At 40.3% G+C, this 24,918-nt stretch overlaps 1 protein-coding gene across 4 annotated transcripts in view; it reads right to left on the bottom strand.

Moving 5' to 3' along the window:
- Positions 1–24,918, bottom strand: part of SYT9 (synaptotagmin 9) — a 192,717-nt gene that overhangs the window by 77,454 nt on the left and 90,345 nt on the right. The gene's annotated exons all lie outside the window — the stretch shown is intronic.

Below are 24,918 nucleotides of genomic sequence, written 5' to 3'. Positions count from 1 at the left end.
GGGGAGCCCTTGCATAGCTCAAGAGAATCTTAGGGGATGGGGAAGGGGATGGTGGCCAATGGTGGCCAAATTCTCTTTTTTGTGTGTGGTGGAGACTTGAGGAAGCTTGAAGTTGCTGAGCTGGGAACTACAAGCCTCCAGATCCTTCCCTTGGCCACACATTTCCACCCTCAGGACTGACCTTCTCACACCTTTCATCAGCAGGAACTTGCTTTTGCCTTTGCAGCTAGAAGGGGAAAAGAGGAAAAAAAAGAGAGCGAGAAGCTACCTTGACTGAATCCTATTTAAGAACTAGGTCAAATGGAGCTTTAGCAAAAGAGGGTCTGCCTTTCTTTCACACATAAGCATTAGACCGTTTCCCTCCAGGTCCACTAAAATTTTCTAATACTCTTTAGGGAAGTAAGAGATTTTGTTACAATAAAGGGTAGTGTAGGTGTAATCAGGGGGCATCTCAGATGCACTTCCAATAAAAACAATAGTAATAGTCTCCCTCTCTCTCTTTCTCTAAATATTAAACGAACTAAAAATACATGTAAAGATAGAGAACAGACTTGTGGTTGCCAAGGAGGAGGGAGGGCAGGGAGAGGGATGGACTGGGAGTTTGGGGTTATTAGATGCAAACTATTACACTTAGGATGGATAAACAACAAGGTCCTACTGTATAGCAAATGGAACTATATCCAATCTCCTGGGATAAACCATAATGGAAAAGAATATAAAAAAAGAATGTATATATGTGTATAACTGAGTCACTTTGCTGTACAGCATAAATTAGCACAACATTGTAAATCAACTATACTTCATAAAAAAAAGAGTAAAAATAAATAAATAAAAATACATGGAAAGCATTTAGCACAGTGTCCGAAATATATGTGTTAACTCCTTATCTGTGTTGCTCCCATACTTCTTAGAGCAGTGCCTGGCACGGGGTAGGTCTATAAATATTAGATGCAATGCATCAGTGAATGAATAGCAGTAGTCTCTACAGGAAGGGAAAGATAGACTGATCAGGGAGAACACAGAGCAAGGACTCCTCTCCATCATCTCGACCCACATTTGAAGATGCTCTTACATCCTGATCTACAAGCTGGATGGATACAGGAGACACACAGATACTAAAAGAATTTCCTACACATATACAATGGAATATTACTCAACCATTAAAAAGAATGAAATAATGCCATTTGCAGCAACATGGATTGACCTAGGGATTATCATACTAAGTGAAGTAAGTCAGACAGAGAAAGACAAATATCATATGATATCACCTACACGTGGAATCTAAAAAAAATGATACAAATGAACTTATTTACAAAACAGAAGCAGACTCACAGACTTCGAAAACAAACTTATGGTTACCAAAGAGGAAATGCGGCGGGGAGGTGTAAATTAGGAGTTTGGGATTAACATATACACATTACTATATATAAAATAGATAATCAACAAGGACCTACTGTACAGCACAGGGAACTCTACTCAATATTCTATAATAAGCTGTACGGGAAAAGAATCTGAAAAAAGGATGGATATATATAACTGAATCACTTTGCTGTACACCTGAAACTAATACAACATTATAAATCAACTATACTCCAATGTAAGATAAAAAATTAAATTTAATAAAAAAGGAATTTCCTAGGCTATGGAAAGAATTACACAGAAAGAAAGACAAATAAGATGTCTTTTTGAAAAGGTATAGCCCTTGTTGCTACAGAAAGTGATCAGACACCAGCAGAGAGGTTGAACAACTTGTCCACGGTCACAAAGTTCACCAGTGTCAAGAATGGGTCTTTCCACCTCTATGTGCTTTCTCTGGCCCTAAGTCTTCATTCAAAGGTGGCGGTTTTTAGAATGTGTCAAACAATCCTATTAGAATGTCAGAACAAACCTCCCACTCCAGCTCCCAGGATTCACCAGAGGGTCTGTAGCTTTCTCCTCCCAATGCTCCTTTTGAGACTCATAGGAATTTCTGGGAAGGCTAAGTCAAGTGCTACAGAGAGTCTACTTCCTGGCAATGGCCCAAAGCCATTCCACGTGTTGGGATGATTTAGGTGACAAACCTGGGCACCAAGGCTGCCCTGATCATGTGAGGAATTCCCTGACTCCCTAGCGTCATGACTTACTCTATGTTGTGTAGGAATTCTCTCTTCTCTCAAAAGGCACAGTTCTCATTCACCTAGGATGAGAGCAAAGTCAGGGGAGAACCTGGGAATGTTTACAAGAAGTCTTCCCTTTAAATTTATTCATTCACTTATTCAGTAAGTATTTGTTGAACATCTACCATGTAACAGGCACTACACTAGGTGCTGGGCATATAAGGAGGCAAAAAGGATAAGAACCCTTGCGGTAACAGAGTTTCCATTGTAGTTAACATTCTAGAACTCAGACAATAAACAAATTAAACAAGTAAACTATTTGGATGTTAAACAGTAAAAAGTGTCGCCAAAAAATTACAGGGAGATAGGAGGTTGTGGAAGGAAATGCAATTTTAAATAGGATGGTCAGGGAAGAACTCAGAGATGACGACATTTAAAAGAAGACCTAAAGGAAGTGAGGCAGCAGGCGTAGGGGTAGCTGGGGAAGAGGTTCTGGCAGAGAAAATGGTGCTGAGGCGGGAGTGTGTCTGAACATCAGGAAGGAGGCTCCAGTGTAGCCGGAATGGAGAAAATGTTTGGGACAGTAGCGGGAGATGAGGTCAGAGATAGTGGAGGGAAGGGGTCCAAATCCTGGAGGACTCTGGCTTTTACTGTGATGACACGGGGTGTTATCAGAGGATTTGGGGCAAAAATAATAAGAATCAACCTAAAAGTCAAAGGGATTAGTCTAGCTTTTGTGTAGAGAACTTGCTGAGGGCAAAGTAGGATCAGGATAACCATGAAGAAGGCGGTTGCAATAAACTTGCAACCTACGCCATTCAAGCTTCAGTTGTTTTCAGTTAACTTCTTAAGATTGTCTTGGATTTTATAAGGTCTCCTTAATCATTAAGAAGTATTTCGGGCGACTGGGATTGACATGTATATACTGATGTGTATAAAACTGATGACTAATAAGAACCTGCTGTATACAAAAATAAATTAAGTTAAATTTAAAAATTAAAACAAAAAGTATTTCAATTGGTCATTGCATTAGCCACTGCTTCCACTGTAGACCTGCTTTTGCTATTCATCTAGTCAGATCCTATAACGTGTGTAGGATGTTCCTTTTGTTTAGGGAGGTTCACAATAGGGGCCTAACTGAATATTCTCCCCAGACACTCCGGGGTATCAAAGCAAAAGCCTCTAGGACAATCTAGAAAAATGTAAACAGAACGTTAAAAGTGTTCATCAGGTAGTTGTTCCCTGAGGCCATGGGCCCCAATCACACCTGAACATAAGTATCTCCCTCCAGGGTCTCCGAAAGAGAAAACGTGAATGCTTCCCTAGCCTCCAGCTGCTTCCAGACATCTGGGAGAGAGTCCAAGTATAAGGCTGAATTGTGGGGAACTTCCCCTTCTGTAGGTCAAAAACGGAGCACTACCAGTGATTTCACGGCACAGGGTCCGTGTGGGCTGAGCTTGCGGCTGCTCTAGATGCTCTCACTAAATGCCCTCCAATTTAGTACATGAGAACTCATTCCAAAGTAGAACGCAAACCTCAAAACTCAGGGCAGCCAAGGATGCCAACAAAGCCTATACCTGCGGCAGTGGGACCGAGAGCAGGTAAGCAGGGGGCTTGGGATCCTCTGGAGCTCAGCCCTAGCCTGTGACAACAAGGGAAGGGGAGGTATGGGATGAAGGAAATTACTCGAGGGTGAAATGGGTAGGGGAATGGGAATGAAAAGGTGACATATGTAAACTGATTTACTGAAAAATATACTCCAGAGGAGAAAATAATGTTAACTCTTACATTGAGTTTAGTATAATCCTGAAACCAGTATCTGGCAAAGATGCACAAAAGAAGCAAGCACCTCCACCAAAACAGTAAAAAACAAGCGAAACTATAGGCCAGTTCTTATAAGAATATAGTTGAAAGTTTCCTGTATGACATATTGACAAATAAAATCTATCAGTATTAATAAAACACCTTTACCAAGTAGGGTTTATTCCAAGATGCATGGATGTTTCAAAATTAGTAAATCACATGAGTGGATTAAGGACGAAAAATCATGCAAACATCTCAGCAGAAAAGATATCAGATAAAATTCAACATCCATTCCTAATAAAACAATAATGTAACACTAAGAGCAGTATCATTAAATTCAAGACCAGGACAAGAATTCCTGCTGTCACTCCTATTATTCAACAGTTTGGGAAGTTCTAGCCAATGCCATAAAATAAGGAGATACATAAAAGGTAAAGTTATTACAAAAAAGGAGCAAAAACGTGATTCTCCATAGAAGATACAATTGCTTAGTTGGAAATCAAAGATAACCAAGTGAATAACTACGGAAACTAATGAAACAGTTGTCTAATAAGAATGTACAAATAAAGAACTCCCACAAATCACAAATCAGGAGATAACCCAATAAAAAATGGGCAAAAAGCTGAAACAAATTTTATAGAAGAAGATATATGAAAAGCAAGAAAAGGTGCTTGACATCTCTAGTCAAAAAGGAAAATCACAATGAAATGCCATCCTTAGAACAGCTAAAATTAAAAGATGACAAGACTAAACCCTGGCACTGGATATAAAGCAACTGGAACTCACAGGCAGTGCTAGTGGGAAGGTAAAAAATAGTACAACCACTTTGAAAAACTATTTGCATTTCTTATAAACACATATCTACCCTATGACCAAGAATTTTACTCCTAGGTATTTACCCAAAAGAAATAAAAACATATGTCCACACATAAACTTGTATAAGAATCTTCATAACAGCTATATTCATATTTGCCAAAACCAAAAGCAAACAAAGAAACACTTCCCTCCCAAACTAGAAACAACCCAAATGCCCAAAAGCAGGAAAATGGATAAATTCTGGTATACTAATACAGTGTAATGTTACTCAGCTACTTATATACTCCACAACATTGTTGAATATCAAAAACATTATGCTGAGCAAAAGAACCACCCCCTCCCCCCACCGCTCAACCACCACACACAAAAGTATGAACTACAGGAACAGGAAATCATGGTGATAGAAGTCAGAAATTGGCTGCTGTTAGCGGGGTGGAGGGATTGGCTGGAATAGGGCATGATGGAACTTTCTGGAATGATGGAAATGTTCTGTACCTTGTTTTGGATGGTGATTACATGGGTGAACACAAATTTCAAAACTCGTCAAACTGAGCACTTAAGATCTATGCATTTTATCAAATGTAAATTATATTTCAGTTTTAAAAGGCTTTTCTATATATACCAGTGAATAAAACAGATTTTAAAAATAAAAAAAATCCCATTCTCAATGGCAGCAAAAATATAAGTACACAGGAAAAATCTTAGAAATATAATGAATCCAGATAAAGAAATTTTACAAAATTTTATTAAATGACTTTTTTTTTTAAAGGCTGGAGTAAATGGAGTTATTCTATGTTCCCAGATGGGAATATTTAATACTGTAAAGGTGTTCATTCATACCAAAATTGTATATAAATATAAGTAAATCCCAGAGCAACATCACAATTCATTTTAAACATCATCCCTAAATGATATCAAGGTTTACTTGCAAGATTAAAATGAACGAAACAGGTACTTCCCTCATGGCGCAGTGGTTAAGAATCCACCTGCCAATGCAGGGTACATGGGCTTGAGCCCTGGTCCAGGAAGATCCCACATGCCGCAGAGCAGCTAAGCCTGTGCGCCGCAACTACTGAGCCTGCGCTCTAGAGCCCACAGGCCACAACTACTGAGCCCGTGTGCCACAACTACTGAAGCCCGTGTGCCTAGAGCCCGTGCTCTGCAACAAAGAGAAGCCACCGCAATAAGAAGCCCGCGCACCGCAACGAAGAGTAGCCGCCACTCGCCGCAACTAGAGAAAGCCCACGTGCAGCAAGGAAGACCCGATGCAGCCAAAAATAAATTAATTTGAAAAAAAAATGAACAAAAAACCCGATCTTTTTATCACATAAGAATGAGATGGGAGATTTACCTTACTAGAGAGTAAAATGTATTATTATTTTTATTTATTTATTTTTGGCTGCGTTGGGTCTTTGTTGCTGTGCGCAGGCTTTCTCTAGTTGCGGCGAGCAGGGGCTACTCTTGGTTGCAGTGCGTGGACTTCTTGTTGAGGTGGCTTCTCTTGTTGCGGAGAACGGGTTCTAGGTGCGCGGGCTTCAGTAGTTGTGTCACGTGGGCTCAGTAGTTGTGCTCGCAGGCTCTAGAGCGCAGCCTCAGTAGTTGTGGTGTACGGGCTTAGCTGCTCCGTGGCATGTGGGATCTTCCCGGACTGGGGCTCGAACATTGGCAGGCAGGTTCTTAACCACTAGGCCACCAGGAAAGCCCGTAAAATGTATTATTAAGAGGCTGTAGTTATAATATCAGAATACTGCTACCAGAAAAGTGAAGAAGATGAATGAAAAAAAAAACTACAAAAACAGGCACTTCCCTACTTTGGTACATAATTATCTCATAAAAACATACAGAATACAAATGCACAAAACTGAAAAACACACTTAGATATTATAAAGTGTTTCTAATTTCTAAGAACTAAAGATTCTATTAAAACCCCAATCACACATTACTTTAGTAGCACAATTTTAAACAGTATGTTCCCAGCATTATCTTTCGTTCACAGTAGATCCAGAATCAACAGGCTAAGTGTAAGAGAGCATCTGTTTGAGGATAACAGTGAACTGCTTTCTAGTTCTAATTATTTCCATATTCATCCCAACTTTACTACATTTTTGAGGCTTATACTTTGATTAATATCAGCACTTTTGAATTTCCCATCTTTTGTGTGTGTGTGTGTGTTTGTGTATGTTTGAGCAGGGTATAGGTTTTTGCTTTTTAAAAAAAATTGCCTTGTTGAGACATAATTCACATCCCATAAAATTCACCTGTTTTAAGTGCGAAATTCAATGAATTTTAGTATATTTGCAGGATTTTGTAACCATCACCAAATCTAATTTTAGGGCAGCTCCATCACCCTGAAAAGAAAGCTCATGCCTATTTACAATCACTCACCATTCACACCTCCAGTCCTAAAGAAGCACTCATCTACTTTGAATCTCTGTAGATTTGCCTTTTCTGGACATTCCATATGAAAAGAATCATACAATACGTGCTCTTGTGTCTGGCTTCAAAATAAGGGCAAGATGAGATACAATTTCTAAACAACTATATAAATACCACTAATCAAACAAAGGTGAAAATACTACTGAAACTGACCTGTTTCACCAACGCCACTTAAAAATAGTTTTCAAGGAGCTTCCCTGGTGGTGCAGTGGTTACGAACCCGCCTGCCAATGCAGGTGACATGGGTTCGAGCCCTGGTCCAGGAAGATCTCACATGCCGTCGAGTAACTAAGCCCGTGCGCCACAACTACTGAGCCTGTGCTCTAGAGCCTGTGAGCCACAGCTACTGAAGCTTGCACACCTAGAGCCCATGCTCCACAGCAAAAGAAGCCACTGCAATGAGAAGCCCACGAACTGCAACGAAGAGTAGCCCCCGCTCGCCGCAACTAGAGAAAGTCCACACACAGCAACGAAGACCCAACACGGCCAAAAATAAATAAATAAAATAAATAAATTTTTTTAAAAGCTAAAAAAAAAAATAGTTTTCAAGTTTTATCAGCTGATGCATCAAATGTCAAATTTGGGTTGTAAAAGGTGGTTTAGTGATGTCAATGTATAAGGCTCAAATGTGCAGCCAACATAAAAGTTAAAAATACGAGCATTTGTTATATGACAATATTGGTAGTTTAGGAAGCACTGGGTTGTTCAGATGGGGTTGAGATAACTGAGTATTTGGGGAAAATTAGTTAAGATCACTGTTATATATGTGCACCAAATTCATTCCAAATGGATTCAAGTTTTAAAGTAGAGATTACAGTTTAGATTGTGGTCTCTGAGGTCAGATTATCTGGATTGGATTCCAGTCTCTGCTACTCACCACATGACTTTGAATACCTACTTGTGTCTCAGTTTCTTCATTTGTAAAATGAGTTACAACATCAAATGTCTCACAGGGTTTTTGTGGTGGATTAAGATAGCATATACAAAGTTCTTGGAACAGGGTCTGGCAAATGGTTAAGTACTCAGTAAATGTTAGTCTCTGACGTTGCTGTTGTTAATATAGGAGATTTTTGTAATCTCAGGAGTGAGGGTGGAGGTGGGAGGGACTTTCCAAGCATAACTCCAAAGGCAGAACCTCCAACGGAAAAACATTACGTATGTGAAGACACAAACATTTAATGAGGTCGAAAAGCAAACAAAGGCTGACACTTTTAATCTCAAACAGATCTTAAACATTACTAAGAAAAAACAAAAGTAAACTCCCATATAAAAACCAGTAAACAGAGAAACAGACAAGTCACAAAAGAAAAACAAATGGTCAATACATGCACAAAAAGATGTTTATCTTCACCAGTATCATAAGAAACACAAATCATTATGCCATAATTTGCCTATCAGATTAGAGAATGATAAAATCAAGATAACAGAAAAAATCTGTGGTATCTACATTAACTAAAACAGTAACTACAACAACTACAAAAAGCAAAAATTAAAACAGGTAAGAGATCCCCTGAAAATGTCAGTAAAGAGAAAGCATCAGAACCAGAAGGCAATGAATACTGGTGAGAATACCATGTGAAGAAAGTTCAATGAGCTCATTCATTCATCTTTTTTAAAAAAAGTTGTTACCTACAAGATGGTAGGCATGGTACAGGGTGCTAGAGTTTGGGGTGGGCAGAGGTGAGCGAGAGCCCCCAACCCTAAGGAGTTCCGATCCACTTTGCTCAGAAGTGCGAATAAAATACAACCTACAGTTAAACATCATGCAAACATTACCAGAACACAGCATACTAGAAAGTCTTGAACATATTTTTAGGCTTGAAAACATGGAAAAAGAGAAATGTAAAAAAAATTTTTTTCATTCTTGGCTGAGAAAAATATATGAAACGTGCTTTTCTGAATAAATTAGGAGAATAAAAGAGGCACTTTTTAGGCTGGAGTGTCTATTTTCCTGGCAAGTCATCTGTTCCCATTCTCCCATCTCATCTTGAGGGTTTCTAAGGTATTTCTTTAGGTTTTTTTCTTCTTCATAATTATAAAGACAAAAGCACTTACACTCCATTATCATAGCTTTCCATTTCCTTGGAAACTGAAAGGTTATTGGAGGGTAAGGGTTCGAGAGTCCTGAGAGGAGGGAGCCTGAAGGGCGTACTCACTCGGACACCCCAGGAAGTCTTCGTTGGACAGAAGGTTCAGTTTAGGACAGATTCTTTTTTCTTTCCTTTCTCCCTCTAGCATTTGCTCCCTCATCCATCTGTCACCGCTGCAGAGCTGCACAGCCATGAAGGAATCTGACCCCAAATTCTATTTTAGTCTTAGTGATGCCTTACATTTAACAGAAATAAACGTAACCACTGAAGACGATTCACCTTGCTCACGCAGGTTAGAGTTTTCAACTGGGTCACAGAGGATCTTATCTCTCTGATGAACTGTAGGAAAGCCAGTGAAAAACTGGAGGAGATAATTTTTGTCTTTACCACACTCTCCTAGCATTTCAAATTAAAGTGTCAGTGTAAACCCAAACAGATCTGTGGTTCAGTCCCAACTCTGCCATTCACTAGCTGTATGAATGTGGGCAAATTGTGTAACATTTGTTTCTACTCTGTAGACTGAGGATAACAGGATTTACTAGGTTTTTGTGACTATTAGAAATAATATATGTCCCTGACACTAGAAATTCAAAAAAATGTAGCTATTCTATACTAGGCATTCAGGCTACCTATTCTTTCTCAAACCTCTGACCTTTATCTTCACCTCAATATCAGCAAATAACTTTGCTTCTTACTTCATGGAGAAAACAGGAGCTCCTACAACTTGCTAGCTGGACATCCTTACAAAGACTCCTGTATCTTTGTCCTTCTCCCACCCTGTGCTTCTCATCCTAGCAAGTGGGATGGATATTCCACCCCATTAAGGCCTCTCAGAAACGTAATGGAGGGACTTCCCTGGTGGCGCAGTGGTTAATAATCCACCTGCCAATGTAGGGGACATGGGTTTGAGCCCTGGTCCAGGAAGATCCCACATGCCACGGAGCAACTAAGCCCATGTGCCACAACTACTGAGCCTGCGCTCTAGAGCCCACGAGCCACAACTACTGAGCCTGCGTGCCACAACTACTGAAGCCCGCGTGCCTAGAGCCCGTGCTCTGCAACAAGAGAAGCCACCACAATGAGAAGCCTGCGCACGGCAACGAAGAGCAGCCCCTGCTTGCTGCAACTAGAGAAAGCCCGCGCGCAGCAACAAAGACCCAATGCAGCCAAAAATAAATTAATTAATTAAAAAAAAAAAAAGAAACGTAATGGATTATCCTCTCCAATGGATTCTACTTATCAGTGTTTAAACACTTTCTCTGAACTTTTACATAAACATCTCCCTTGAAAACATGGTCTTTTCCCAACTACTTTCTTGTCTGGCCAAATTTTCCTGAAGGGTTGTTTAGGCAACGTGGCTCCAATTCCTTATGTCCCATTCACTCCTCAACCTGCTTCTTCCAGGCTTACACACCAGGGCTCCAGCCAAACTGCTCTCAGGAGGTGCCCTCCATGTTACTAAAGACAGTGGACATTTCTCCATCTTCATCTCGACCTCTCAGAGGTGCCTGTCATAAATGACCACTCCCTCCTTGTGAAATCACTCGCTTCCCCTGGATTCCACAACGTTAGATTTTCATGCTTTTCTTCCTACTTTTTACTAGCTTTTCAGTTTCCTTCGGGGAAGCTTCTACTCCACTGGACCTTTAAATGTAAAATGTTTCCATGGTTTGGTACTAGGCATTGCTTTCTTTTCACTCTAGATCATCTAAGGTGATCCGTTCCCATGGCTCCAATATGCTTGGGCTAGCCCCACCTTTAAGTGTTTTTTATCTCTGGAATTTCTTTTTGGTTCTTTCTTAGGATTTCCATCTTTCTGCTTATACTGCCCATCTGTTCTTGCATACTATTTTATCCAGTAGAGCCTTTAGCATATTAATCACAGTTGTTTTAAATTTCTGATCTGATAATTCCAACATCCCTGCCATGTCTGGGTCTGAGGCTTGCTCTGTCTCCTCAAATTGTGTGTTTTTTTTTTGCCTTTGGTATGCCTAATTATTCTTCTTGATAGCTGGACATGATGTACTGGGTAAAAGGAACTGCTATAAATAGACTTTTAGTAATGTGGTGCTGAGCTGTGGGGGGAGGGGAAGTGTCTCAGCCTTGTAGGGAGCTTGTGCCTCTGGACTGTGAACTTCACAAGTGTTTTTAAGTTTTTTCTCCCCTCTTTAGGTGGGAGAAGATAGCCAAAACTACTTGGAGTTGCAATAGTTAGGCTCTGATAATACCCCAGCAGGTTAGGCTCTGGTTAAATAGTTTCTCCCATCGGCAGTCCTTGTTAAGAAGAATACAGTACTCTGGTGCATTTTTGTTGTTGTTGTTTTAATTTATTTATTTTTGGCTGCATTGGGTCTTCGTTGTTGCACGTGGGCTTTCTCTAGTTGCGGCGAGCAGGGGCTACTCTTTGTTGCGGTGCGCGGGCTTCTCACTGCGGTGGCTTCTATTGCTGTGGAGCATGGGTTCTAGGCATGTGGGCTTCAATAGTTCTGGCTCGTGGGCTCAGTAGTTGTGGCGCACAGGCTTAGTTGCTCTGCAGCATGTGGGATCTTCCCGGACCAGGGCTCGAACCTGTGTCCCCTGCATTGGCAGGTGGATTCTTAACCACTGTGCCACCAGGGAAGTCCCTGGTGCATTTCAAAATGGTTCTTTTTCCTCTCTGCCTGCCAGAAGGAGGAAAGGACTTTTCTCTGATATTTACTGTGTAAACCTGACTGAACTCCTTAGGTAAATCTCACAAAATCGTGGGGCTCCACTATGATTGGGTTTCCCTAGAGTTTTTAATGCTCAGAGCTGTCTACACTGAGCCTCCACCAATTCATCAGGTTTTCCTACCCTGGCACTGGTTCTAGTGATGGTTTTCACTCATGAGTCTCTACTCCAGGGAGCTGTTATTCTCTGTATTCACCTGTAGGTCTCTCCACTCTTGGGGGTTTGCCCTGTGTCCTCACGTCTCTTTCAGATTCTAAAAGAGTTGGTGATTTTTCAGTCTGTTCAGCTTTTTACTTGTTGTTAGGATGGAGTGGCAGGTTCCAAGCTCCTCACATGAATAACCAGAAACCAGAAGTTGAAAACACGTTCTTACTAAGGAACCATGGAACAGTTATAAAAGCTGGCCACATTTAAGGTTGCAAAGGAAGTCTCAGTAAATCCAAAACAATGATATTCTTCAGATCATGTTCTCTGAGCAAAATGCAATAAGATTATAAATCAATGATAAAAAGCCAAACAAGCTCACAAATTTGGAAATTAAAAAGCATACTTCTAAATAATTCACCAGTCAAAACAGGGATAATAATGGGAACTAGAAGCTACTTAGAACTGAATGACTCATAGGATGCAACAAAAAACTACATCAAAAAGTTAGAAAAAACGTAACAGGCTAATCACACCAAAAAAGAAACACAAAACAAAAAAAAAAGAAGAAGAGGAAAAGGGGGAAACATCAGAAATAAAGACAAAAGAATTAACAATACAGAAGCTGATTCTTTGAAAGGCTCTGACAAATTAATTAAATCCTTGACAAAGCTGATCAAGAAAAAGGAGATAAAGAACAAATAAACAATGTTATAAATGACAAAGAAGTCATAACTATTCCTATATTAAAAACTTCTAGAAATGTTAGAGAATACCAATGACCAAGAAATTTGAAAACTTAATGAAATAGAAAATTATCTAGAAAAATATAATTACCAATGTTCAAATCAAGAATGCATACCTTGAAAATTATAACCATTATGTCAATCAGATCAATTATTTAACAAATAATTTTTTTTAATTAAGTAATTTATTTTTATTTTTGGCTGCCTTGGGTCTTTGTTGCTGTGTGCAGGCTTTTCTCTAGTTGTGGCGAACGGGGGCTACTCTTCGCTGTGGTTTGCGGGCTTCTCATTGGGTGGCTTCTCTTGTTGCAGAGCACGGGCTCTAGGAGCGTGGGCTTCAGGAGGTGTGGCGCATGGGCTTAGCTGCTCCGCAGCATGTGGGATCTTCCCGGACCAGGGCTCGAACCCGCGTCCCCTGCACTGGCAGGCGGATTCTTAACCACTGCGCCACCAGGGAAGTCCAAATCAATTATTTAAAACCCACCTCAAGAGCCCTCTAAAACAGATAATTTGATAGGTGAATTCTACCAAATCTTCAAAGAACCAATATTCTATATTTTATACAAATTTTTCTAGAGAAAAATTTTTCCTTTTTCCTCTTTCAAAGGAACTTTCTCCAATTTGTATTATGAAGCTAGTATAACCTTGATATGATAACTAGATATAGAGAGTACAAGAGAGGAAAAGCCAACTGGCTTTAGGAACACAGCTGCAAAAATACTAAAGAAATTACAAGAAAGCAAAATAAAGCAACATATGAAAAAATAATATATCATAACAAAGTAGGGTTTATCATCAGTATTCAAAGATGATTTAACATTAGACAATGTAAATTATAACCCACCACATAGCATGATGGAAATGGAAAACTGTATTATCATCATAATAGTCTCAGAAAAAAAACTTAACTAAAATTTAACACTCTTTCATGAAAATTCATCTTGTTTAGCAAACTATGAATCTTTAATCTCATAAAAGGTGTTTACCAAACACTCACTGAGAACGTCATACTTAACGGTGAAATGCTAGAAGTCTTCCCTTTAAGAAGAAGACAACCTCCCTGCTCTCATTGTTTTTAAACAATATTGTACTGGAAGGGCCTAATAATGTTCTCGATAAGAAAAATGGCAATGGGCAGGAAGAGTAAAGAGAATCAAAATTGTATATTGTTAAAAACGACAATCTTAAAGAGAATCTGAAAACTAATTTAACTATAACCAAATACAAAACTTAATACTGGGTATAAGATCGGTATTCAAAAATCAACAGCATTTTTATTCACCAGCCAAAAAGCTTATAATTTTAAAAGAAGAGAACTTTCACAATGTCATCAAAAACTATATTGTACTGACATAAATGTAAAAAGGTTATTTAAAAGTTTAAGGAGAACATTATTATTGAATGACAGAAAAAAAGAGCACCCTATATAAAACTATAGTACTAACCTAATTACCATTTTTTTTATCTCTTTGCACACCATTTTTTTCTTCTTCATAGTACTTAGCACCTCCTAACATTTGCATTTTTTTATTGTCTGTTTTCCTCTACTAGAATATAAAGTCCTCAAAGCCATTACTTTTTCTGCTTTTATTCTCTGCTGTATAACACTCTCTAGAATAGTGCCTGGCACAGACTATGGCTCAATATATACTTTTTCAATGAATTAATGAACATCTAGCTCAATGGAGAAATAAATTGTCCATGGGTAGAAAAAAAATTAATATAAGTATGTTAATTTTAGTCAAATTAATATGTAAATTCAATGAAATTTAAATAAAAATGTCTACATTGTTTTTCATGAAACTGGATAAGCTAGGCCTAAAATTCTTAAGGAATAGTGAAGGGCTAAAAATAGCCAATCCATGTAAGAAATAGAAGAGGAAAGTTGAGAACAGAGTTGAATGGGAGGAGACTCATACTATTGGATTCAACAATTACTAAAATAATATGGAAACTATGGAACAGAAAAGAGTGCCCAGAGAAAGACCAATGTATATATGAGAACTTGTCATATGTCAAAAGTAGACTTACAAATTCATGGAGAAAGAATCGACTATTTGTAAATGGTGTTGGGACAATTCTGGTAGATTGATTGCAAAAATGGCTCCAATTCTCCACCCTCCCCTGTATATGCCCTTTGCAACATGAGGTTGTAGCTCCTCCCATAAAGAGGTGGTCTCTTTCCCCAAACCTTGAATCTGAGCAGCCTTACAAATTGATTTGGCCAATAAAATGATGCTGAAGTGACTGTGTGTCAGTTCCAAACCTAGGCTTCAAAATGCCCCAGGCTTCCACTTTCTCTCCTACGCCTGAGCCTTTACCATGAGAACAAGTCTGGAGAACTGCGTGGAGCATAGCTAAGTACAGTTGTCCCAACAGAAGTCTCAGACATGTGAAGTGCCCAGCCAAGGTCAGCAGACAACAGACCCATGAGTGAGGCCCGTTAGGCCCAACTCAGATCAGCAGAACAGCTTAGCTCGCAAGCAAAATAAATATGTCACTGAGGTTTTGTGGTTATTTGTTATTCAATATTACCATGGCAATCGGTAATGGATATAGACATCCTTATGGAAAAAGGCAGGCTTAGGTCCCTAACTCACACGCTGTACACATAAAAACAAAATCCTGATAGACCAAAGAGTTAATTGTAAAATGCAAAGCTTAAAAAGTTTTAGAAGATAATGTAGGAGGTTCTTTTATGATGACGGGGTAAGAAAAGACTTCTTAAAGCAGAGTCTAAAACTGCAGACCATTAGGAATGAAGAGAAAATTTTGAACATATTAAAATTAAAAGCTTCTGGATGACAAAAGATATAATAACAAAGTTAAAAGTTAAGCTTTAGACTGAGGGAGATAACCTGTATAATTGAAAAATGACTTATAATCAGAAAGTAAAGAAATCCCAACAATTAATGAACAAAAAAGTAAACCTAAGAGAAAAATGACCAAAGTATATGATCAGGCAAACCATAAGAAATCCTAATGGCATATATAGAAATTAATGAGATACAATTTAATACCTGTCAGATTGTCAAAATCAACCAGTTATCCAAGTTTTGAGAAATAGCTATGGATACTTAGGCCCATATATTTCTTTGGGAGTATAAACTGGCATAAATACTTGGGAAAGCAATTTTAAAATATCTAATAAAATTGAATGTATTGTATGTGTGTACTCCAAGCCTTAGTAATTTTATTCCTAGCAATGCCCTAAAGAGACATGTATAAGGATGTTCATCCCAGATTGTTTTTTGGTTTTTTTTTTTTAGAAGAAAGTAGAATTGACCTAACTATCCATCAGTCATGAGGAATGGTTAAGCAAACTAATTTATTTACAGAACGGAATTCTAAATAACAAGTAAAGTAAATTATATGTACAAGGATCAGTGTGGATAAACCTTGAGAAAATAATATTAAAAGAAAAAAAGCAAGTTACAAAAGGACATGTAAATTGTGATGCTACTCATGAAAAATTTCAGCATACATGAAGCAATATTATATTTTGCTTATGGATACAATCATAGGTACTAAAATAAAAATTTGCATGGGAAGGATATACACCAACCTCAGTGGTTATTCCAGGGGGTTGGGAGGGCTTTGACTCTGTCTGTGCTGTTTCATATCTATAAAAACATTTAGAATCAAATATGACAAAATGTTACGTGAGTACCTGTTATTATATTTTCTGCATTTTTCTATGTGTTAAAACATTGAGAATAAAAGACAGATGAAAAGAAAGTGGAAGGAATTGATGGCCCTAGCCATTCATCTCTCCTCACCCTAGTCTTCTGACCATTCACTCAATCTCTGCTCCCAGGGCAGAATAGCTTGAAAATAGTGCAAATTTTTCTTAGGTGGATATGGCTGGTGAAAGGTAAACGATGGCTCTTCCTGGATTATGCCCTGATTGTGCGAGGTTCCTACCAAGGTGCCTATTAGGAAAAGTAAGAGGAGTAGATTTGGGGTCTCTGGTTATCCACATATTTGAAAATTATTATATCAGGGGTTTATTTTTCATTTGCCTTACTCTCTTTAGGACCCTCTCAGAGAAGCTGGAGTCCAGTTATGATTGTTTCATGTGCATTACCTTGTTTAGGGAGACAAAGTTTAGTAATGCCAATAATTTAAAACATATTTTATTATCAAGTGTTGAAGACCAGTGTAAACTTAATATTATTTTTGTCTTATGCTGGTATCTGTATCCTGTATTTCCAAACAACCAGACATTGGCTCCCTTTTCTTAATCTCTAAATGTAAGACAATACCAATATAGCCCTTGACAATTTCCCTAGATACCTTACAATCTCCTCTGCGTAGTAGCCTGAGGGTTATTTTTAAATGCAAATAATTTCATGTCACTCTCTTCCTAAAAATCCTTCAGTGGGTTTCCACTGTTGTTTAGTGGGGAAAATCGCAAAAATTTCACATGGCTTGTTTTTCCATAGTGAAATGCTCTTTCCAGAACTTCTATTACCTTCTAGCCACACTTCAGCCTCAGCATAAACACTACTTCTTTGAGAAAATTTTCCCTGACCCCTCAGACCAGGTTTTGCTCTATTGCTACAGGTTATTGGGGTACCTGGTATTTCTTCTGGTACCAGTTCTCACAGTTTTAATTAAATAGCAGTCGGTGTAATTATTTGTTGAATATTCTCCTCCCTTCGTAGTTGAAACACCATGAAGGCAGAGCCCCTAGGACACAGCAGCACAGGGCCTGGCATGTAGTAACTACTTAACATGGAACTGTAGAATGCATGAATGAGCATGTTTTAACATATATCAGAAAAAAAGTGAAGTAAAAATAATTATTCTCCAAATAACAGAATCTGCACGTGGACCATCAATTACTGATGATCGCAATTACTTTTAATTGGATCTGCTGTAAAAGGTGACAGTTGTCTGCAAAGGACTCATTTTATAAGGTTCCAAAAGTGGTTTTCCTCACTATCTCAAATGCTCTCAAGACAGAGGTTTAAGTGATTGAATCACAAGGGGAAAGAAGCATTAGTGGAGTATAGAGGGATAATGTGCAACAGGGCAGCCTCTACTTCTCCTTCCCTCTCTGGGGGGTTGCATTACAAGGAGTCAACGTCAGGCTGGGAGGGAGAGGAGAGAAAGAGCAGAAGAGGCAAAGCCCCCAAGCCAGGCTGGAGTTGCTTAGGCCAAACCAGGCCGGGGTTGCTTAGGCACGGCCTTGATGCTAACTGCTCATATTTACAACACTGAAATACAAAAGTAGCCATTTCTCGCAAGGGAAGATCTGGACGCTGAATGTCAGAATTTCAAAGAAAGTATTAAAATTAAATTTCAAGAACTGGAAAGATGACTCAAGGTTGAAGATGCAGACGGCAGACTCATTAAACATTTCAGTTTTTCTCTCTGTGCTAGAACTGCAAGTGGAACACAGACAATTAGCCTCTAGGAATTGCTTCCTCCATCCGTTGACAGGCTCATTACCACTTGTTGACTTGAAGCTCAGTGACAAATCTCAGTTCCTAGACAGGCTCAAGCACATCATCCGTTATCTCAACCTAGACCTGAGACAGTTAATGAGCATAAGAGAAACTATCACCCATTGGAATGACTGAGGTTTGATTCCCAAATGAAATCCAAGGAAGAGGCTTGCGTGTGACCAAACAGGTTCAAATAAGGAACGTTTCGTGAGCTCCTATTTGTACAGGGCCCTGGGCCAGGCTCACTATGGCAGACACAGGTCAATAAGGAAAGGAATGGGCTCCCAAGGGACTCCTGGGATAATCGGGGAGAGAAGACACAGCATGAGAAACGCAAACAACACAATTGTGAACTAGTTATGAGAATTCTGAAACTCCAATTCAAGGTCCAAGTGATCCTGGATAAGTTCCATTTACACTTGATAGGGCTCCTTTACTCTATTTATCATTTGATCAGATGATCCTCTAAGGTCAGTTCCACCAATCACACTGCCTCCTTCCCATTCTTTAACCCAGTAATGGCATATAAGAGGCGTCCCAAAGCAGTAGCTGAGTATCTGTTCAATTGCCTAATAGATGGATCAGACAAAAACTGCAGAAGCATGTGGAAGAAACTGGGGTAATCTATGGATGCTTCTATTCCTTCCGGCGAAGGGAAGGAAGTCAGGGAAGAAGTTAAGGGAAAGGTGGGATCTGAGTTGAGGCCAGGAAGATCGACAGAAGAGACAGGAGAGGAAGAGTAAAAGGTAATTCTAACACAGCACTTCCCTAATATTTTATATTGTGGCAAACCTAGAAAGCCCTATCTGCAGTGCACCAGCTAGGTGAAGAGGTAAGGCTGGAGGTGAGAGGAGCCCACCTGGCCTCCCAGAAAGCTGAGGGAAAAACCAGTACCCCTTAGATCAAGGGTATCTAAAGAGGGTTCATATACCCCAGAGATGTGCAATAGGGTACCCTACCCTCAAGGAGAGTAAGGAAATAAAATAACTTCTCTTTACCTTTGTTATTTTAAAAAGAAAATCAATTCATATTCAATATAAAGATGGACACAGGCAGCCTCACTCAATCCCAATCAAAAATATTTGAAATTTAGATATTTACTATTAGTGATTAACCATATTTGGTCTATATTGTTATTTGAAATATTTGCTAATGACAGTATAAAGCCATTATCACAAGATAGCTAAAATATAATATTTCAAGTATACAACACTTCATCTTTGTCTAATTAAACTTTTCATGTATGTTTTAACATATTCATTAAAATTAGTAAAACAGTACATAAATATAATTGATAAATAAGAAAATGTAAATATGTTGGTAATGCACACTCACCTTTTTTTCTTTTTACTAACAGAAGTACACTGTATCTGTTTGGGTCCAAACAAAAAAGAGAAACCATCAAGTAATTCAGACAGGGCAAATTTAATATGAAGAATCATTCATTGTAACAGAGGACTGAGTAATGAGGTATTGGCTAGCAAGAAGTAAACAGAACTCTAAGGAATACAGGAATAGCGGATATGAAACGCAGCCATTTCCCCTTGGGCTGAGATAGAGCACCCAAGGACAAGATCCTCCCTGCTTTTGAGGTGGAGTTCCAGACCCTGTTGGAGAGGACACAGCCGTCACTCACTGAATGACAGAGAAGTTGCATGGTACTGCACTAGCAGAACTTACTGGAAATCTACCCTCTGGAACTTGCCAGAAATCTGCCACCTAGGTGCCAGAAAGAGCTGTTCAGGAGGTGTCTCACCAGAGGCACTCTGCTACAAAGTCCCCTGAGGGGTGCCGGGGGAAGCTGCTAGCCACTGAGTGCCGCTTATGGCTGTGCACTGCAGAGGCCAAGTGCTGGAGAGGGCACCTGTGGAGCAGCTGCCCATACTGCAGGAGTGGGGCTCTAGGGAAGCTGCAGGTGCTGCAGGAACTGGGTGCCAGAAAGCTGGCTCTCTGCAGGAGCCTGAGGACAGGACACCCGATGGAGGAAGAAAAAGCCCGTCCTCTTGCACTGTCTCTCCAGCGCCCTCTACTGACAGAGCTTAACATGCCAGATGGAAAGGAAAACTAAAGGTCCCAACTCTTCGTTTTCCAGAGCAGGCAATGAAGACTACATTTGGAGCTGAGAGGGAAACATATTTATAATCGGCACATGTAGTATAAGAAAGATTGGGGCATATAGCCCCAAAATATGTATATTTACTTACTTATTACTTATATAGAAGTAGAAAATTCTAATTATATATAATGAACATATGCAAAAAAAAAAAAAAAGAGAATAACAGAGATAGAAGTTCTAATATTTTATTCTTACACCTCAAGGTTTATTTCCTGGAAAACACATTCACAAGCCAGTCGCCACCAGCTCATCCATCCAGCAGGCTCTGGCAAAGCGTGTTTGGTCGCTCATTATTTTTTAATTCCTTTCTCTTTACTCTCAGGCCTGACAGGTACACTCCTGGTGATGTTTATAACATAGACAGAGTCTTCCCAGCCCCAAGTATTCAAATACCAGCATTCTCTTTCAAGTAAGCCCCCTGTTTGTCCGAGGATATTTTGCTAATAGAGCGGCCAAATGTTGACAAAACATAGCTTAGCCTCATCTCAAGTTTCTACTTCCATCTTCAGAATCAATGAGGATTCTGGAAAGTGCATCATTAATCCCATTATATCATCTTATTGAAGACACCGGTGTGCTGTTTACGAAAAGAAATGCTTTCTTTCCCCATAGAATCAACCATGACAGGCTAAGGCTCCGGGCGGGGAACAGGCAGTCTGGAGGTGCAGTTCACCCACAGCTCCCACACGGGGGGGCCCGTACCGCAGGAACTGCTCCCAAAAGTAGGCCAGCATCACCACTGCATTGTGCGTTTGGCGACTGCCATCACACAGGCTGCTCAAAGCCTCAGGGCCCTCATGCACTGACTGCGGGAGCTTGACCCTGGCTAGCCACATCCTTGGCCAATCAGCGCAGATGGCAGACTCTTGAAAATGTAACCACTGCCCCAAATGACACACGGTTAATACTTCACTTGTACTAAAGATCTTAGGAATTACTGAGCTATTAGTTCCTTTCCCCACCAAAGTTCATGAGAGTCAACTGATAAGAAATAGGCAATACATACCACTTTGTTTCAAAGTGCAAAAGAAAATCATTAAAAATTATTTTTTGAACCGTGGCTGTTCATATGGAAGCGTCACTTTTTAAGGTGGCCCCTTTGATCTGGATGTTTGTAAGACAAGAACATCATATCTTAAAAATCACTGGTTTTATTACCAAGCTGACACTTACCTATCCCTGATCTCATTCTGTAAGTGACCGTCACTCACAAACAGGATGAAGGTTAGCAATGGGGTCAGGGTTGGGTATCTGCTAAAAACAGTTATTTTACTAAAAGTAGAGTTGCTATATGATCCAGCAATCCCACTCCTGTGCATATTTCCAGACAAAACTATAATTCAAAATGATATATACACTACCAAACGTAAAATAGATAGCTAGTGGGAAGCAGCCACACGGCACAGGGAGATCAGCTCAGTGCTTTGTGACCACCTAGAGGGGTGGGATAGGGAGGGTGAGAGGGAGGGAGACATAAGAGCGAAGAGATATGGGAACATATGTATATGTATAACTGATTCACTTTGTTACAAAGCAGAAACTAACACACCATTGTAAAGCAATTACACTCCAATAAAGATGTTAAAAAAATAAATAAATAAAATAAAAAATGCAACAAAATGAGAAGATGCTTGATGACAGGTAGTTTGCACCAACTGCAATACACATAGGATAGCTACGCCACATAAAGAGTTCATTAAAATTTGTATGAGAAAAAAAAATGATACATGCACCCCCTATGTTCATAGCAGCACTATTCACAATAGCTAAGACAAGGAAACAACCTGAATGTCCACTGACAGATGATTGGATAAATAAGATGTGGTACATATATACAATGGAATATTACTCAGCCATAAAGAAGAGTGAAATAATATCATTTGCAACAACGTGGATGGACCTAGAGATTATCATACTAAGTGAAGTCAGAAAGAGAAAGACAAATACCATATGATATCACCTATCTGTGGAATCTAAAATATGACACAAATGAACCTACCTACAAAACAGAAACAGACTCACAGACACAGAGAACAGACTTGCGGCTGCCAAGGAGAAGGGGGTGGGGGAGGGATGGAGTGGGAGTTTAGGATTAGTGGATGTAGACTATTATATATAGAATGGATAAACAACAAGTTCCTACTGTACAGCACAGGGAACTGTATTCAATGTCCTGGGATAAACCATGATGGAAAACAATATTTTTAAAAATGTATGAAAGCAGTTATTTTATATGCTGTCTAGAAAAGGTTGTAAAAGCTGCACGTTCATCTGCTTGTTTTTGGGCAGTGTCAAAGTGCACGCAGTACTGATTTTCTCCCTGTTGCCCCACTCGCTTATCTCCTGGAAAAACCGCGCTCTCAGGCTGAAAGTTGGTAGTGGCGGCAACAGCAGAGCCAGTCGTGAAACGAGGAGCTGGGGGGTGGGTGCTGAGAGGAGAGAGGACTGGAACGAAGAGGACAGAGGGAGGCCTTGGCAATAAGCCTTGAGAATAAGGAAGATGAAGGGAAGTCAGCCGGGGCCACAGGCTGCGTCCAGCGGTATGTGTCTAGGAGGCGGGAGTGGGCTGAGACTGGGAGGCGGGCTTGTGGCCTGCAGGACAGACCCTGCAGGTGGGCAGCTCAGCCGGGAGCTGACTCTGGCTGCCCTCCAACCTGGTACTCCTTAAATACCTGGCCGGTGTCTGTCGGAAGAGAAGCTGACTGTTCTGATGGGGAGAGAAAGAAGGTTGTTGGAGGCAGTGCTGGTCTTCCCTCCATCATCCGAGTGGTCAAGCCTGAAGCCTGCACTTAGCTGGACCTGCATCTTCAGGGCACAGGTCAGGGAGCGGTCACTGCAACCTGAGTTACGCGGGAAAGTCACCGCTCTCCCTCAGGGGCTTACTAAAGTATTATTTCCAACTATATGTGATGTTCTCTTGGAGACAACCGTTGGTTAATAGTTTCCTCCCCCTCAGTGTTCTGGCGTCCTTTATTGATTAGTTCTCTGGACAACTCTCTGGCCAGCCTGTCCCTTATTCAGGTTCTGATGCATCGTGTAGTCATGGAAAACTACACTGGAGGGACAGGGCGTGGTGGGCGGGTCCCAGTGGCATGAGAGACTCACAGGGTGGAGGGGACCTGTGATGAAAACACCAGAAATACTAGCGGCTCTCGTTAAGTGTGCTGGACACAAATCATGATACAAACTCACTTTTATTCCAGAGTTGATGAAGGCATTGTTCAAAGCATATTTTTGTACTAGGACAGATATTCTCAAGTGTGACATAATGAAAAAAGCATAGGTTTCAGAACATGGGCTTTAAATAGGCTTACATTCAAACTTTGTTTCACTCCTTATTGTATGATCTTAGGCAATGAATGAATCCCTTTCTACCTCAATTTCCTCTTCTGTAAAATGGGCATAACAGCTATTTCACTTTTGTGAAAATTAATTGGGAATCATATAAAAGCACTGAACCCAGGGTCTGGCACCTAGGAAGTGTGCATTACTCTTGAGCCCCCTTCTTCCTCCCATGGAAACTGGCTGGGACTCCAGCCCCAGGTAGGCACTCAGAGTCTGAAGGGTTCAAACCACAGTGCAGCTGTTCCTTGACTACACTGATGATTTACAAGAAAGAAAAAATTCTTTTTTAATTAAGATTCTTGTCTGGTTTTGTATTGCAAAACCAATGGGTGCACTCAGTACCCAGGAGAGAACCTTGCATAGGGATAGTGAGGGAAGTGAGAAATAGGGGAAGACAGTGATATAAAATGGGCCCACTGTGTTAGGACAGGTGTTGGTGGGGTGAGGGCCCAGGTCTCTGGGAGCTGAGGGAAGCCCAGCCCTCACTTCCTGGGCCTCTTCTGAAACAAAGAGGAGCCATCCTCAGCGATATTGTCCCCATGCCCAGCAGGAGACAGCTCTGGGTGCTCAGGGCCTGGGTTCTCCTCTGCTGGTGCCCAGTCTTTTTCGCATCCTGGTAGAGGGTTTTTGTTTTTCCGAACATTTTTCAAATTGTGGTAAAATATACGTTACATAAAATTTGCCATTTTAACCATTTGTAAGTGTACAATTCAATAGCATTATACATTCACAATGTTGTGTAACCATCACCACTATCCATTCCCAGAACTTCTGCGTCATCCCAGCCACTATCCATTTACCAGTAACTCCCCATTTCCCCCTTTCCCAGCCCCTAGCAAACCTGCTAGAAGTTTTTAACCCCCCTGTGAAGAGAATCGGTGGCGGTGACAGCAGGCACTGACCCACTTGAAATTTCCTATTCCAAACTCACTTCTGAATTTTGTGACTTCTTTGGAGGACACTCCCCCAAAGCTGTGGGGAGCTCAAACCACGTCAGGGTGTGTGGTCCCTCTGCCTTAGCGCCCAGCACTACCCCTCCCCATCCCACCACTGCCGTGGTCATGTAATCTCCTCAGCTTGTGGAGTTCAGCTTCCCTTTCCTTCTCCAGGATCAGCCAAACCAACCTCTGCTACTTTTCTATAACTACTACTATTGAGAAATAC

Source organism: Eschrichtius robustus, chromosome 11, assembly GCF_028021215.1.
Source record: "Eschrichtius robustus isolate mEscRob2 chromosome 11, mEscRob2.pri, whole genome shotgun sequence".
Taxonomy (NCBI): domain Eukaryota; kingdom Metazoa; phylum Chordata; class Mammalia; order Artiodactyla; family Eschrichtiidae; genus Eschrichtius; species Eschrichtius robustus.
The sequence above is the reverse complement of the archived record's forward strand: the minus strand, read 5'-3'. Positions and strand labels throughout refer to the sequence as shown.